This window comes from Coenobita brevimanus, chromosome 13 (genome assembly GCF_032717465.1).
Source record: "Coenobita brevimanus isolate Jiangsu-jjx chromosome 13, ASM3271746v2, whole genome shotgun sequence".
Lineage (NCBI taxonomy): Eukaryota > Metazoa > Arthropoda > Malacostraca > Decapoda > Coenobitidae > Coenobita > Coenobita brevimanus.
The window spans coordinates 52,667,117-52,681,012 of record NC_136966.1 but is presented as its reverse complement, the minus strand read 5'-3'; the positions used below and the strand labels follow the sequence as shown (position 1 = coordinate 52,681,012).

The window sequence follows — 13,896 nt, the reverse complement described above, 5'->3', positions numbered from 1 at the left end:
CAGAGAAAAGGGCATGCAGATCTCCTTCCAAGCTTAAGGCAGTGGTGTCAAAGAATCCATCTGGGTTTTTGTGTGGGCAGCCGACGCCTTCCTCCTGATGGCGTCATTACGAAGGAAGGGTCACCGCCCTTTGATCTCGGCTTCTCTTTTCACGCCCTCACATGGGAACAGGGAGAGGGAATGGGGAGAGTGAGGAGGATGGGTGACGGATGGGGACTGAGAGGGGGGGGGTGACGGATGGGGAAATGATGGAGTGGGGAGAGGAAGAACAGAAAAGGAAGACTCGGTCGGTAGGCTACGGTTGATGATGATGATGATGATAAAAGAGTGACTGAGGGTTGTAAGTGACAGAGAAAGGATGTGTGTGTGGAGAAATGATGGGGAAATGATGGGTGTGCGTGGGTGTGGGAGGGATTGGGAAGAGGGTGAGTGGGTGGGTGAGGGAAGGATGGGTAAAGGATGGGTGTGTAGGTGTGGAAGAGGTGAGATGGGGGTGGCTAGGTGGAGGAAGGATGGGGAGAGGACTCTGCGTGTGTGTGTGTGTGTGTGTGTGTGTGTGTGTGTGTGAGAGAGAGAGAGAGAGAGAGATAGGGAGAGGATGTGAGGGTGGATGGATGATGCAGGGATGGGGAGAGGGTGTGCTGGTGAGTGGGGGAATGAGGACAGGCGGGTGGAAGGAATGAGGAAAAAGTGGGTAGGTGGATGGGGGAGGGTGGGGAAAGCGTGGGAGGGGAGGGCACTGGGAGAGGATGAGTTAAGGGATGAGGGGTGGGGAAACGGTGAGTGGGTAGGGAAGGAAAGGGTGAGGGAAGCCTTGGAAAGATAGTGGGTGGATCTGGTTGGGGATAAAAACGATGATGATGATGATGATACAAAACAGGGTGGATTTGCGAGAGAGAGAGAGAGAGAGAGAGAGAGAGAGAGAGAGAGAGAGAGAGAGAGAGAGAATTTTTGGAATGGATCTGAATGAATGGGAAGGGGGAGGGCTAGTGGGTGAATGTTGATGATAGTGATGATGATCGTTGGCAGAGTGAGGTATTTCCCCATTTCATATTTGACATTTAACATATTTTCACCACATCACACTGCCCAAAGGACGAGTGTCAGTAGGATTTTCACGGGATTAGATACGGCACTGGCTTAGTTATATTTGGCGTTTGTACTCCAGTCAAACTTTTGAGTATCGAACCCACGACTAACAAAACTTTATTTTTTTTTTCCTAACCTGACGAAGCTCCCTATGCCGTTTCATCTCAATTCATGGCCAAGAGCATTCAGGCTAGAGGATCGATTTGACTCGTCAATCTGTCAATTCGTTTTTTGTCCCATCAGGAGTGTAGGTGTTCGAGACAAGGCTACTCAGTCTCAGAATTTCCGACGCAGGCGACCATCCTCGCGATTCCCTGAGTGGCATTATGTAAGCAATAATCTCCATGAGCTACGGGTGAAAAATCAAGTAATTATCACATAGTTCAGCGGACGGCACGAAGGGTGCAGCCGGGCCAAAAGTTGGGCGTGTCTGCTGTAGATCTGCAGTATGGCAGAATAAGACAGTAGTACGAAACGGCACCTTTTACACAGCACTGTTTTGTGACTAGTATAATACTATAGTGTTAATCTATTTTCACAGCTCAGCACTGAAGATTAAGGGATCACGGTTTTAATCCTAAAAATGGGCAGACTATATCATCATTTGATTTTGTTCAGTTTTGTAGCAGTGACCTTTTGTTATTTTACGGTTAAAGCCTTATCACCATTTGCCACTTTAGTACGAGGATGTCTTTATATTTTATTCAGATTGACGTCAGGATATTATACTCAGTTCGAGAGAGAGAGAGAGAGAGAGAGAGAGAGAGAGAGAGAGAGAGAGAGAGAGAGAGAGAGAGAGAGAGAGTTGTGATTAAACTGAGTAGAGTGAAATTTTCCCTGGTGTTAATTATAAGCGTAATAATGTTGTGAGCTAGGGTCCGTGAATATTAAGTAGGGTGTTGGCCTGCACTCATTCATTGCAGCCAAAGTGTTGTATTAGGGAGTGGATGTACAGAGATTGGCTCGATATTGTTAATTACTGCATTTTTTTGTAGTGTTGATGCTAGGGATAATAATAATACTAACGATGATACCGTCACCATACCACCGCCGCCGCCGCCACGAGATAATTGGAAGGTAAGGGTGAATTTCCTTAGTGAATGTAGTGCTGCCCTTACGTGACTACAGTGTGACAAGCCAAATGATTTCCTGTTACCAAAGAAACCATTGGCTACATTAGGTGTTTTGTCATATTACCAAATGACATCTGTTGGTTTAGTGGTTAAAAGCGCTTCAACCATAAGGGCTTACATTCACTAAACTCTAAAGGGAGGTATAATTTGGGCCGCGAAACGTTTTTGATACTCACGTGTCAGTTTTGGTGGTTTTAACTAACGTAAGTACATTAGGTGCCTTGCATTTCCAAGGAAGAGGGCTGCCTTGTTTGGCAGCATGAATTTATGTGATAGCTCTTCTCGCAGTTGGAGTTTACCAAGCCCAGTCACTTATCCCAGCTTACAGAAGAACATTTAGAAAAAGCTGCAACATCAAACATTCCTTCAAACTTTGTCCGGCATGTGAAAACCATGAAACCCAAATGCCTTATTTAAAATCAGTAAAACTGACTGAAACGGAATGCATTATCATTCTTATTTTTTCTTTTGGTATGAATTAATTATATATACAGTACTTTCCACAACAGCTGATCCTGTAACAATAATATTAATCTTGCAATTAAAGGACAGAATTTCACTCGCACTGGATCAAACTGCAGCAAATAAAGATGTTCAGTAATGCAATACATATTACTATACTAATTATATACGGTATTACTATACGTAAACATATTTAATATGTTACTATAATAGTTCTTAAATAAGACGGCAGCTAACTTATATTAATGCGCATCTACTTGACAGCAAAATATCTTTAGAATTACTCCAAAGGAATGTGCCCCGCGGGTCGCTAACGTAATTATAATTCTGCCCGATGGCCCAGAAGGTTACCCATGCCACATCCAGGACCCATATACACCTTAAAATTAACCTGTATGCTAGTTATGTATATGGGTCCTGGCCACATCCATAAGAAATGGGATGTAAACGGAAAAAAATCTTCACCAAGTTAAAGTGAATTAACTGCAGAGTTAAATATATAAAATGAAAGGTGTTATCGTAGTGAATGGGTTAGTGTTGAACAAAACGGTCCTGTTATAGAAAAAACAAAAAAACAAAAACAAAGATAAACAGACGTCATGGTAATGAAAGGATCTGTGTTTAGTAAACAACCGCATTCTAGATTACACAGGTGACTTCACCAAGCTCCTTCTTAAGCGAGTGTCGCTGTTTATATCACCTTAAAATTAACCTGTATGCTAGTTATGTTTATTTATTTTTTTTAATACAGACAATATGTGCATCAGTAACATACAAGAGGTTATCAAGGTGTAATGAGCGGAAGAAATTGCTTAGACAGAGCCGTTACGAAATATAAAATTAAATAAAAACTTAGAATATCACCCAAAATAATCTTGCACTCGAAGTTAGACACAAAAACACGTCAAGATTGTGAGTGAGCAAAACAGAAGACGTCATGGTGGGGAAAGGAAAAGTGTTGTGAAAAGTGTGCGTCACCTTTGGCTGATGTGGCACCATAATTATTATGTTAAAATGCCTTAATTGAGTTACGTCAGGTTATAATGGCCCCTCAGCCTACCCCACCACAGCAACACCATCATTGCTACCACCACTACCATCATCACTACCACCACCACCAATACCACCTTAAACCACAACCACCACCACTACCATCTTCACATATCACTACATACCACTGTACACCCCCACCTTCACTACCACCATCAAGACCGTAGCATCACTACCTTAACAATATCATCACCAGGACCATCATATACCACCACTACCCTCAGCACCACCACTGCCATCACACCACCACCATCACCATCGCACCACCACCATGGAGAGGTAGAGAGGTGACCGGCAATCCAAATGGACCCAAGTCTTATTATATATTATTATATACAGTATTGGTATGTTTTTGCTGCCTCTAGACAATTTTCCTGGGCTTAGGGGTGTCTATACTGCTTCCATGTTATACCATTGTTAGGTTATAATATGAAAGACGTCACCATACTCAGAGGGTTAACATTCGATGACAGAGAAAGACTAAACCTAAGGCATTTTCGTTAGGCTGACACCACACAGCTGAAAAATATACGCATGCATGTATGTATGTATGTATGTATGCAGGCATGTATAATATATATGTATATGTACAGTATATGTAAGTAAATACAGACAGATAAATAGATGGATGGATAGACTGGTATAGATAATTCAACATATATAGATAGATAGACAGTTAGATAGATATTGGTGTCAGGTCAGACGCTGGTTCTGCTACTGTGATACCATGTAATCCACGGGGCTACTACCTGTTTTATGGTCGGATCATCGGTGACTAAACCGGCACCCCTACTGGTCAAGGCCAGTGAGGGGGGATGAGTAGACACCCTGCAGGATGAAAAACAAGACCTGTCAAAGGGCAGATGAGCAATTAATGCCAACGGTCATTCAGTAGGGCAGATGGGGTTCGTTAGCCATGGTTGGCAATCCACCTAGGAGAAGGAAAACTCTGACGTAAAACCTGGAAAGACATGTTCAGGAATTCCACGCCCCTGTCCATAGGCTAGTGGAGAACCCTCTCCTGACTTGGGAGGTTGGGGTGTGGTTTACGACCTTTCCCTGTAAAAAAACAACCTCGCGCGTATCAAGAGAAGAGGGATAGCGGTCAGTGCTTGTTACCTGACGCCGACCCAGTTTTCCCGGAAGGGCTTTCTGGTCCCTGTCATGCTGGCGCCCACCATGATGACTGTTGGGTAAAGCCTACGGGACCCCAGCAACCGGATGATGGTGGGGAACCGCCTAGACCAGATCTTCGTTTCGATTCGCATCATGGTGGCATGGAGGACGCGTGAGCCCGAGTCTCCAAGCATGAATTTAACCTTCGGAAGGCATAGCAGGTGGGGGCTTGGAATGTTCTAAGCCTTTCAAGGGATGATCGACTGCCTTTGTTGTCATGAGAGCTGGGGCGATTGGGGGTCGGCACAGCTGCACTCTCTGATGTGAAGCACCCGGGCATGGTGAGATCAGTAGCGATGGTTACACATACTACTGGTCTGGCTTTGACAATGGTGCCCATCTTAGGGGTGTCGCTGTGACAATTGCAGCTCAGTCTCTTGTGTTGGTAGGGTTACTCCGGTTGAGCGTTGCTGGTAAGACTGAAGCACTCCTTGGGCTTCATCTCTCTTTTTGCAGTGTACATTCCAACTGAGGTGAGGGATCTTGAAGAGAAAGAGCTACGCTACACCAAACTTGACTCTGTTGTGGAACAGTGCCCCTCGCGGGATACACTCCTGGTCTTGGGCGACTTTAATGCAATTATTGGCACTGACATGGAGGACATCAGGGATTGTGTAGGTCCCCATGGCTCTGGAGCCAGGAATTCCAATAGCTCTTACCGTCTAGATATCGTAAAATCCCGTATGTTAAGAATTGTTGGATCCTGGTTCCAGCGGTCAAATCTTCACCAATTCCAGCTACACGGGCATGTGGCCTGCTTTCATGAGGTTGCTCCTGCTCACAGGGTGATCACCCAAGGTGGAGGAGGCCAAGAGGAAGACCACGTAACTCATGGCTGGAGCAGGTCTATCACTCCTCTTGGGAGATACTTAGAAAACTCGCGTTTTCTTCTATCTTCTGAGGCATAAGTGGCATAATAGAGAATAAAAAGAAATATGCGAAATAAATTGCTACAAGAAGAGGCGTTAGGAGACCTCCTTAACTGACGTGATAATGAGCCTGAATCACCACTCATCTCCACTCCCTCCTGTCCATGCAAGTCATCCTCCCCCATATACTGTTCAATATTATCCTCCCATGTCGCTCTGTCTTCCTTTCCATGTTCTTTCATCAACGCTCCAAACCATCTTCCTTCATCCCTGTTCTGTATAACCTTCCCATTTCGTTCTTCGTCTTCCTTCGTTCAGTCCTCCCTTACATCATGGTGCTGGGAGGGGGCGCCTTGACGTAGTAACATCGATGTGGCTGGGTGGTGAAGCTGCCCTGTTATACAAACGTCCCTCAGCTCCCTCCCTAACTCCTTGGCCCTAAAAGAGGCTGGTGGGCTGTGGATGAAGGGCAACTTTAGCCTGCTGTCTACCACGTTCATGTTCTGATGAGCCTAGGGTGACAACAACAACAACTGGTACTGCTACTGCTACTACCGGTGTTACTATTGCTGATACTGTAGATTTACGTGTATGTATATGTACAGTATGTATGTAAGATTGTACCATATGTACTGTATATATATTTGTATTTGAGGAGAGAGAGAGAGAGAGAGAGAGAGAATGAAAAAAGGACGACGGTGAAGAGGTAAAAAGACTGATAGATAAAGATAAATACATACAGATGGATAGAAAGGGAAGTTTCATATGAGAGAGAGAGAGAGAGAGAGAGAGAGAGAGAGTTAAGAATGACAGTCTGGGGCCTCGCGTGAGTGGTAATAATTGTGCCAGTTGTGGTAATGGTGGTAGTTTCAATGGTTCTGGTGATTGTGGTTGTTTTGGTAGGAATAACTGTGATAGTAATAATAACAATAGTGGTGGTGGTGGTGGTGGTGGTGATAGTGGAAGTTGTGATAGTTGTAGTAGTAATGGTGGTAGCTGTGGTAGTGGATGTAGTGGTGGTAGAGGTAGTGGTTGCAATGAAGGTAGTGGTAGCAATTTTGGAAGTTCTTGCAAAGTGGTAGTGGTGCTGGCTGGATTGGTGGTGGTGGCTGGAATGGTAGTAGTAGTTGGAAAGGTGGTAGTATTTGTATTGGTGGTAGTGGTAGCAATGGTGGTAGGGGTAGCAATGGCAATAGTGGTAGCAATGGTGGTAGGAGTGGCAATGGTGGTAGTGGTTGCAATGGTGATAATGATAGCAATGGTGGTAGTGGTAGCAATGTTGACAATATAGCAATAGTGGTAGTGGTAGCAATGATGGTAGTGGTAGCAATGGTGGTAGTGGTAGTAATGGTGGTGCGCTAGTGGTAGCATCAACAGCAAAAGTCTGATAATGATAATGATAATAACAGTGCTGACTGTGGTGGTTCCTGCGGTAGTGGCTGTAGTCTTAGTAACAGTGTAGTGCAGTGGTTCTCAAGCTTTTTCGGGTCTTGTCCCCCTTAGCCTTGGTTCAGACATTCATGAGCCCTGCCCCCGCTTCAAGCATTCATCTCTGAAAACTTACAATTTATTTCAGAATTTAAGGTGGGTAGGGGCGCTCACCATCCACTCACTCGATGTAGTGCTACTCTCGGGTGTCTGCCCTTTCCTCTCCTCCATCCTTCTTTCCTTCCATCCTCTTCTGTCAGTCTTTCCTTCAGTCTTTCCTCGTCCTTCTGCCTATGGGTGACTTTACACTCCCACTTCTGTCTTTCTTTCCATCATTCTTTCCTCCTCCTTCTGCCTGTGGGTGACCCTACACTGAGTGACAAGCCAAATGATTTCCTGTACACAAGGAAACCATTTACTACGCTGGGTGGTAACCATATAACCAAATTATGGCGCCTGGTGGTTTAGTGAGTAATAATTGCGCTCCAATCGGATTGAGCCGATGAAGGTTTATATCCAAGGGGTGGTTGGGGTTTATTGCTCACGTAATGCCATTCGGGGATGAGTGAGGCTGGTCACTCATCTTAAATGTCTGGACCAACTGCCTAGCCCCGGGCTCCTACGCTCCTCATGGGGCAACGTAGAACTGGATGATGTATTATTATTTTTGCTGCAGGCTTAAGTGGACGTTAACATAGCTGAAAACAGGCTTCGTTAACCTTTTTCCTGCAATTAACCATCCCCATTTTCGAGGGATAGGGGGAACGTTGAGACGCGTGTATACTGTATTTTAACTGGGACTTGCTCTGTCTAGTAATACAAGACTTACTGTCTTTATTTTCCTCTCGGAAAAAAAAAAAATTAGAGTAAACGTAAGAAGGCGACCAGGTGACATACATGAAGGAAAGAAACCAAATCATTATAACAGTGCTCTGAAATCTGAAACGGACAGAATATGAATACTAAATAAAGACCAATAGTCCGTTGTGACACACACACACACACACACACACTTGTTCAGGCCACTCACTATCTTTTCACCGAGTTCTCACGCCTCCCTTAGAAATTGCATCAGTTTAGCCTGACAAAGATAAATAACCCCCTCCAGTTCAGGTGATGGCCAAGTGTTGTCAGATTGAAGAGAGGATCTGACTAGTAACAGGCAGACTCAATCCTGCCTCATAACAAATGCGCTCATCCAAATTCATGCAACCACGACCTAGTATTCAAATTGAGTGGCCCAGTTCCGTCAGGTGAATACAGACCTAGTAAAGTTGATGTTCCTTTAAACTGTAATATATGGTAACAGTAATGGTCATAAAGCTCATTCATTAGAAGGGTTTTCATCGTTAACTCCTTTATGATAACATACTCTGTATTTCAGTCTTGCTATTCGCTGATTATTTTTATCTCAGTTACTCAGTTTTGGAGAGACTTTTTTATCTGGAGGAGTTAGATGCAGTGTACCCTTTTTTAATACTCAGAGGGAAAAAAATATCCTAAATAGAGTAAAATGGCTTGGAGGCAGCGTTAACTGAAGTCATCGGAGTGAAGAAGTCGCATACAATCATGCAGCGGACTAAGAGCAGAACTTGCACTGTACTGGAGTGATCTTTACTGCAGGAATCCCTTCAGTACGAGTGTTTCCCCCTTAACCCCTTCACTGCCACATTATATTCACTTCATTCTAACCACCTTCGGGCGATTTTACTTATCCTGACAACTTTTCCAAATCGAGGAGGTTAGAGTCTTCATTAACCCCTTCAGGACAAGGTATCTCCCGCACACAGAGTTAAATTGTCTGTACCTGAGTAAACTGCAAAGAACGATGTCGGACTCAAAGGGTTAACTACATCGCTACGATGGCACAATTTTTATTATATTATTTTAGAAGAAACTTTTTGAGCAGAAAGAACTTTTCCGAAAATCTTTAATAAGATGAATTTCCACGAAACCAGCCACTACACTGGGTGGTGACCATATAACCAAATGACACCTTGCGGTTTAGTGGGGATAATGAGGCCTGTCGCCTTCCTCTTAAATGTCAGGACTATAGCCTTGCCCAGTGCTCTTATGCTCCTGATGAGGCAAAAAAAAAAAAAAAAAAAAATGAAGATGGATATTACACCTCAACATTTTCTTGTGCGTTATTAATACCGTCTTATTGTCGACATCGATCCACATCAATAACACAGAAAGTACTGCAAGCATAATATATGGCCAAGGAGGTAGTATTACGAAACCTCCAAGGCCACTTAGCATACAAACCTATGCGAAGCTTGGAGACCACTCGAGATGAATTATGAGATAAAGTGCTTGGCAATAGGTGTGTGTGTGTGTGTGTGTGTGTGTGTGTGTGTGTGTGTGTGTGTGTGTGTGTGTGTGTGTATACGAAATCTACTTTATCCTCTCTACCTCCAGACGATTTCATTCAAGTTGAGATCCCTCGTATTGAAAGAGTTTTGGAAGGTTGCATATAACCCCTCCAGTGCCAAAATCTCTCGAAGTCGTAGTAAAATCGTCTGAGGATACCAAAAGTAAAATCAGTACATCAACTGACTGAAAGAAAGAACTCCATTGAACCGACTGCTTTTAAAAACATTACGCTTGCTACATTCATAACATTTTCCTCGGAGACGTAAAGAAAATGGTATAGGAGCCTCCGTAGCATCTTTTTTTTTGGCGATTTATAGTCAGTATTGTACTTAAGCATTCTCTGTCACGTTGCTCTGATCGTTTTAACATCGACAGAGTTTGTATCATTAATAAATAAGCAGAGAATGAGGTCCATGTGGAGAATAGACGGCCAGAGAAAAAATGCTACGAAATTATAAAAAAAAAAAAAAAATAGTACCCTAGAAGAGAATAATACTGGAAAAGTTGAGTACAGCCTACTCTCTCTCTCTCTCTCTCTCTCTCTCTCTCTCTCTCTCTCTCTCTCTCTAAGCTGAATAAAAAACCGTTTGGTGGAAAAAAATGAAAAATAAAATCAACTGAGAAAAACCAGAGATCAGACATTTTTACTGAAAGAAAATACATAAAACCGATGTAGAAGGATGGATCAATAAGGGCTGAGAGAGAGAGAGAGAGAGAGAGAGAGAGAGAGAGAGGAGGAGGGGGGAGGCTGACAATAAAGACTGGCAGGGAGGTAAATAGATGTGTGTGTGTGTGTGTGTGTGTGTGTGTGTGTGTGTGTGTGTGTGTGTGTGTGTGGAGAGAGAGAGAGAGAGAGAGAGAGACCACCATGGAGATTGATATGTGCACAGTGACTCCCATAAACTAGGTATTATAATTAAGGTATGAAAAGTCACAATCAACCTAACAATTATTTTTGAGGAAAGTAGGGGCCTGGGGACAAGCTTTTGAGGGTAATGACCTGTCGCATATTCCCGAGTGGCAATTTGTAAACAATATACCCACACTACTCCTCGTGAAGGGGGTAAATGAAGGCCAAACCCTGCAAGTCCACCAGACATCCAAAATATTGCTCCAATCAGAACGATATCATGGTATTAATTCAAGGTATTCCTACAAGATTTAATGCAGGTTACATAACTTTTCAAACTGACTTGGTTAAAAATGGCCTACATTTACCACCCTCACGTGTCAAGGCCTCTTCTAAACTGAATACAATCATCAAGCGGTGGCACGAATGAAACAGAAAAGACGTCATAGTACTGATGGGGTTTAAGGTGTGGTGGAATAAGCATAATTATTCGTCAGCTGTGAATACCAACCGTATTAATCATAATGCTTCATGGTTCCAGGCTTACGAGATACCCTATATAATCATACCAAGTAAAAACTGAAGAGATTTAAATGAAACTACTTGACCGAGGCTAGACTGATAACTGATAGATAAACAGACAGACTAATATACTCGTAGACGCTGATGGACAGATAGCTTGCTAAGGAAGCATTAAGATGGAGAAGGTAAATTAACACTAGAAAACAGAGGAAACACACCAAAAGAGAGCGAGGGATACAAAACAGTTGTCTAAGAATGCTACGAAGATGACTTGGCTGAGGGATCAGATTTCTCGAAACTCCTGAGAAAATTTCATTACCTGTTAAGTTTAAATTTATCTAATATGCATGAAAATCTACCGCCCAAATGATGTTTTTCACTGCTAAAAACATCCCTAAAATGTTTGCCTAAAAGTTGAAGGGGCTTACCTTGTTTTCTTGTGATTGAGAGGTCGACTCGCTGCGTTGAAGCTGCGACAAAGACACTACCGTAGTCCAAAAGTTTCTCGCGACACAAAACTAAATAGAGACTACCTTGAACTTCCTTTTTGACGAAAGTATTAGGGGATTTCAACTCAAAAATACCCGCGAAAACGTTCTTTGACCCGGCGCGTGTGGAGGCAGAGGGGAAGTGAAGCAGCCTGTGTTGTTTTGATCGAGGGAGATCTCGGTGTGACGCCAGTCAGGGAGGGTGGGGCTTATCAATGACGTCATCCACTAGACCACGCCCCTAGACCTACGTGAACAATATCCTCTGAGACACTTTTTCACATAATTCGCTCACGACCCAATATCTCAACATAAAGTGGGATTTAACTGGTCATATTAATCATATTGGTTTCATCATGCACTTCACGATTCATTTTAGCTAGAAAACAAACGTTTTTCAAGGTGTTACAACGAATGCTACAAAGCCAGTTTTTTTTTGGACACATGCGAAGACCTCTGAAATTTTCCAGCAGGGACAAGGAGCATATGTGTGTGTACGTATGTATGTGCGTGTGTGTTTGTGGGCGGGCCATTGAGGAGCAAAATAAGGCTTTAAGTGCCAAGATAAATTGTACGGTGTCGGTGTGTGGGTGCGTGGTGGTGGTGGTGGTAGTGGTTGGAGTACGTGTGGGAGTGGTGGTGACTGCGTTTGTGACTTAGTGAAAGTGTAGTAATAGGTACTTGCAGTGAAGTGTAGTAGTACAGTGATTGCAGTGTGGAAGCAGTAGTAATAGCGTTTGAAAGTAATAGTAATGAGGATAGGAGTGGGAGTAACAAAGTAGTAGCAGTTGTAAAGAAGATGCCATTAGTAGTAGTAGTGAAGGTTGTGGTGGGGTGGTGGTAGTAGTAGTAGTAGTAATAACAATGTTTGTGACCGTATTGTGGTAATGGGAGTAGTAATAGCTACTGTATAGTGAGATTGTAGTATGATAGCACATAGTTCATGACTGTGATTGTAGTGTGGAAACGGCGTGTGATGACAGTAGCAGCAGCAGTAGTGTTGTGTAGCCTACAGTTATGTAGCAGTAGTAAGAACTGAAGTTGTGCTTGTGACTGTAGTATGGTAGTGGTGGTAGCAACAGCAGCGGATTATGACTGCGGTGTAGTAGTAATGGTGACTGCGACTTCAGTATGGCAGCAGTAGTAAGAATGTGTTTGTGAGTGCAATATGGTAGTAGTAGTAGTAGTAGTAATAGATGTAGTAGTAGTAGTAATGGTCATTGTGACTTGCGGGAGTAGCAGCAGTACAGCAATAAAGTTTCCCGGTGGGTCTTTCTCCACAATCTTGTCCTTCGACCTTGATCTAGGCCTGCATCTTCCCCCAAGCCTTTTTAGTTCCATTCTATTCCCCACTACCTTTTACTTACACCAGGTTCTTATCCTATTTTTCCCAATCAACCTCTCGTACGGATGAAATGAACGGATCTTGAATTTGGCTCTCTGTTGTATTGTTTGTTTCTTTTCTTGGAAGGAACGTTTTGCGGGCTCCAGGCCTTTAGTTCCTTCTTCCTTGCCTAAAGAAAAAAAAAATCTTAGTCTCTCACTCTCCCTAACTGGTGTTCATCTTACCTCTTCTCTCAGCCTCGCCATTTCTCTATACTCTCATAAAGGTCCTGTGGTGTTGGAGTACAGAAATGGAAAGTAAGAGGAAAAGGAATATGTGCACTTGATGAACTGATACACCATTTCTGCGTTTGATCCACTGGTATATAGTGTATCGTCTAGTGCTTGTAACTGGCCACTGATTATGTGGAGGGGCATCAAAATTGGTTCACACGATCAGTCTCGAAGTGTTACTACATAACACACTTTAACCACAAGCTTGTAGCTGGTGGAATGTAGTAATGGGTATAGGTCGCCAAATCTCCTCCCATCCTGACTGCTCTCTTGTTCCTGTGCTTTTTTCATTTCTTATCTGGGCACTTTTGCCATTCCTATTTCTTAACAATCATTTTAGAAGAAAATTTTTGTTCTCTAGTTCATGATCTTTTTGTGCGAGGACAATTACGCGTAAAGCAAGTGTTAGATTTGGACTGCTACACGTATATCGTACTGGAAGAGAAAAACGAGGGTGCCTTCCCGTGAAAAGATGTGTTTTGGTACGTTCTGTAACTGCAAGCAAACTGTAGCTAACCAATGTTGAGCATAATGGCGTACTTACGGGTACTGCGATACAGTTTTCAGGCTGTAACTCGCAAGCCGTAGCCAGAATGCTTTTCTAAACAAGAAAAGAAATATCTACATTTGACAAGCAACGTTTTGGTGTATAGTACGCTCGCGTACATCTTTTTGTTTTGGAGTTATGACTGATGAAGAAAAAAAGAAAGACAAAATAGATATTTTTGCGATTCGATTTTGCGACTTCTTCGAGGGTTAGCAAGACTTTGCAAATAGTTTTGCACTTGAATAGCGAAGGTCTTTTACTTCATAAGCTTAGAACCAGGCTTTGCGAC

General features: G+C 43.2%; 1 protein-coding gene across 1 annotated transcript in view; it reads right to left on the bottom strand.

Annotated features, from left to right (window-relative positions):
- The window catches only part of Gpa2 (Glycoprotein hormone alpha 2), a 251,782-nt gene extending 240,315 nt beyond the window's left edge, over positions 1 to 11,467 (bottom strand). Inside the window, exon 1 of the mRNA XM_080285352.1 lies at positions 11,384 to 11,467. The gene's annotated coding sequence lies outside the window, so the exon portion shown is untranslated. The remainder of the gene's footprint in view (positions 1 to 11,383) is intronic.
- Positions 11,468 to 13,896: the final 2,429 nt, after the last annotated feature.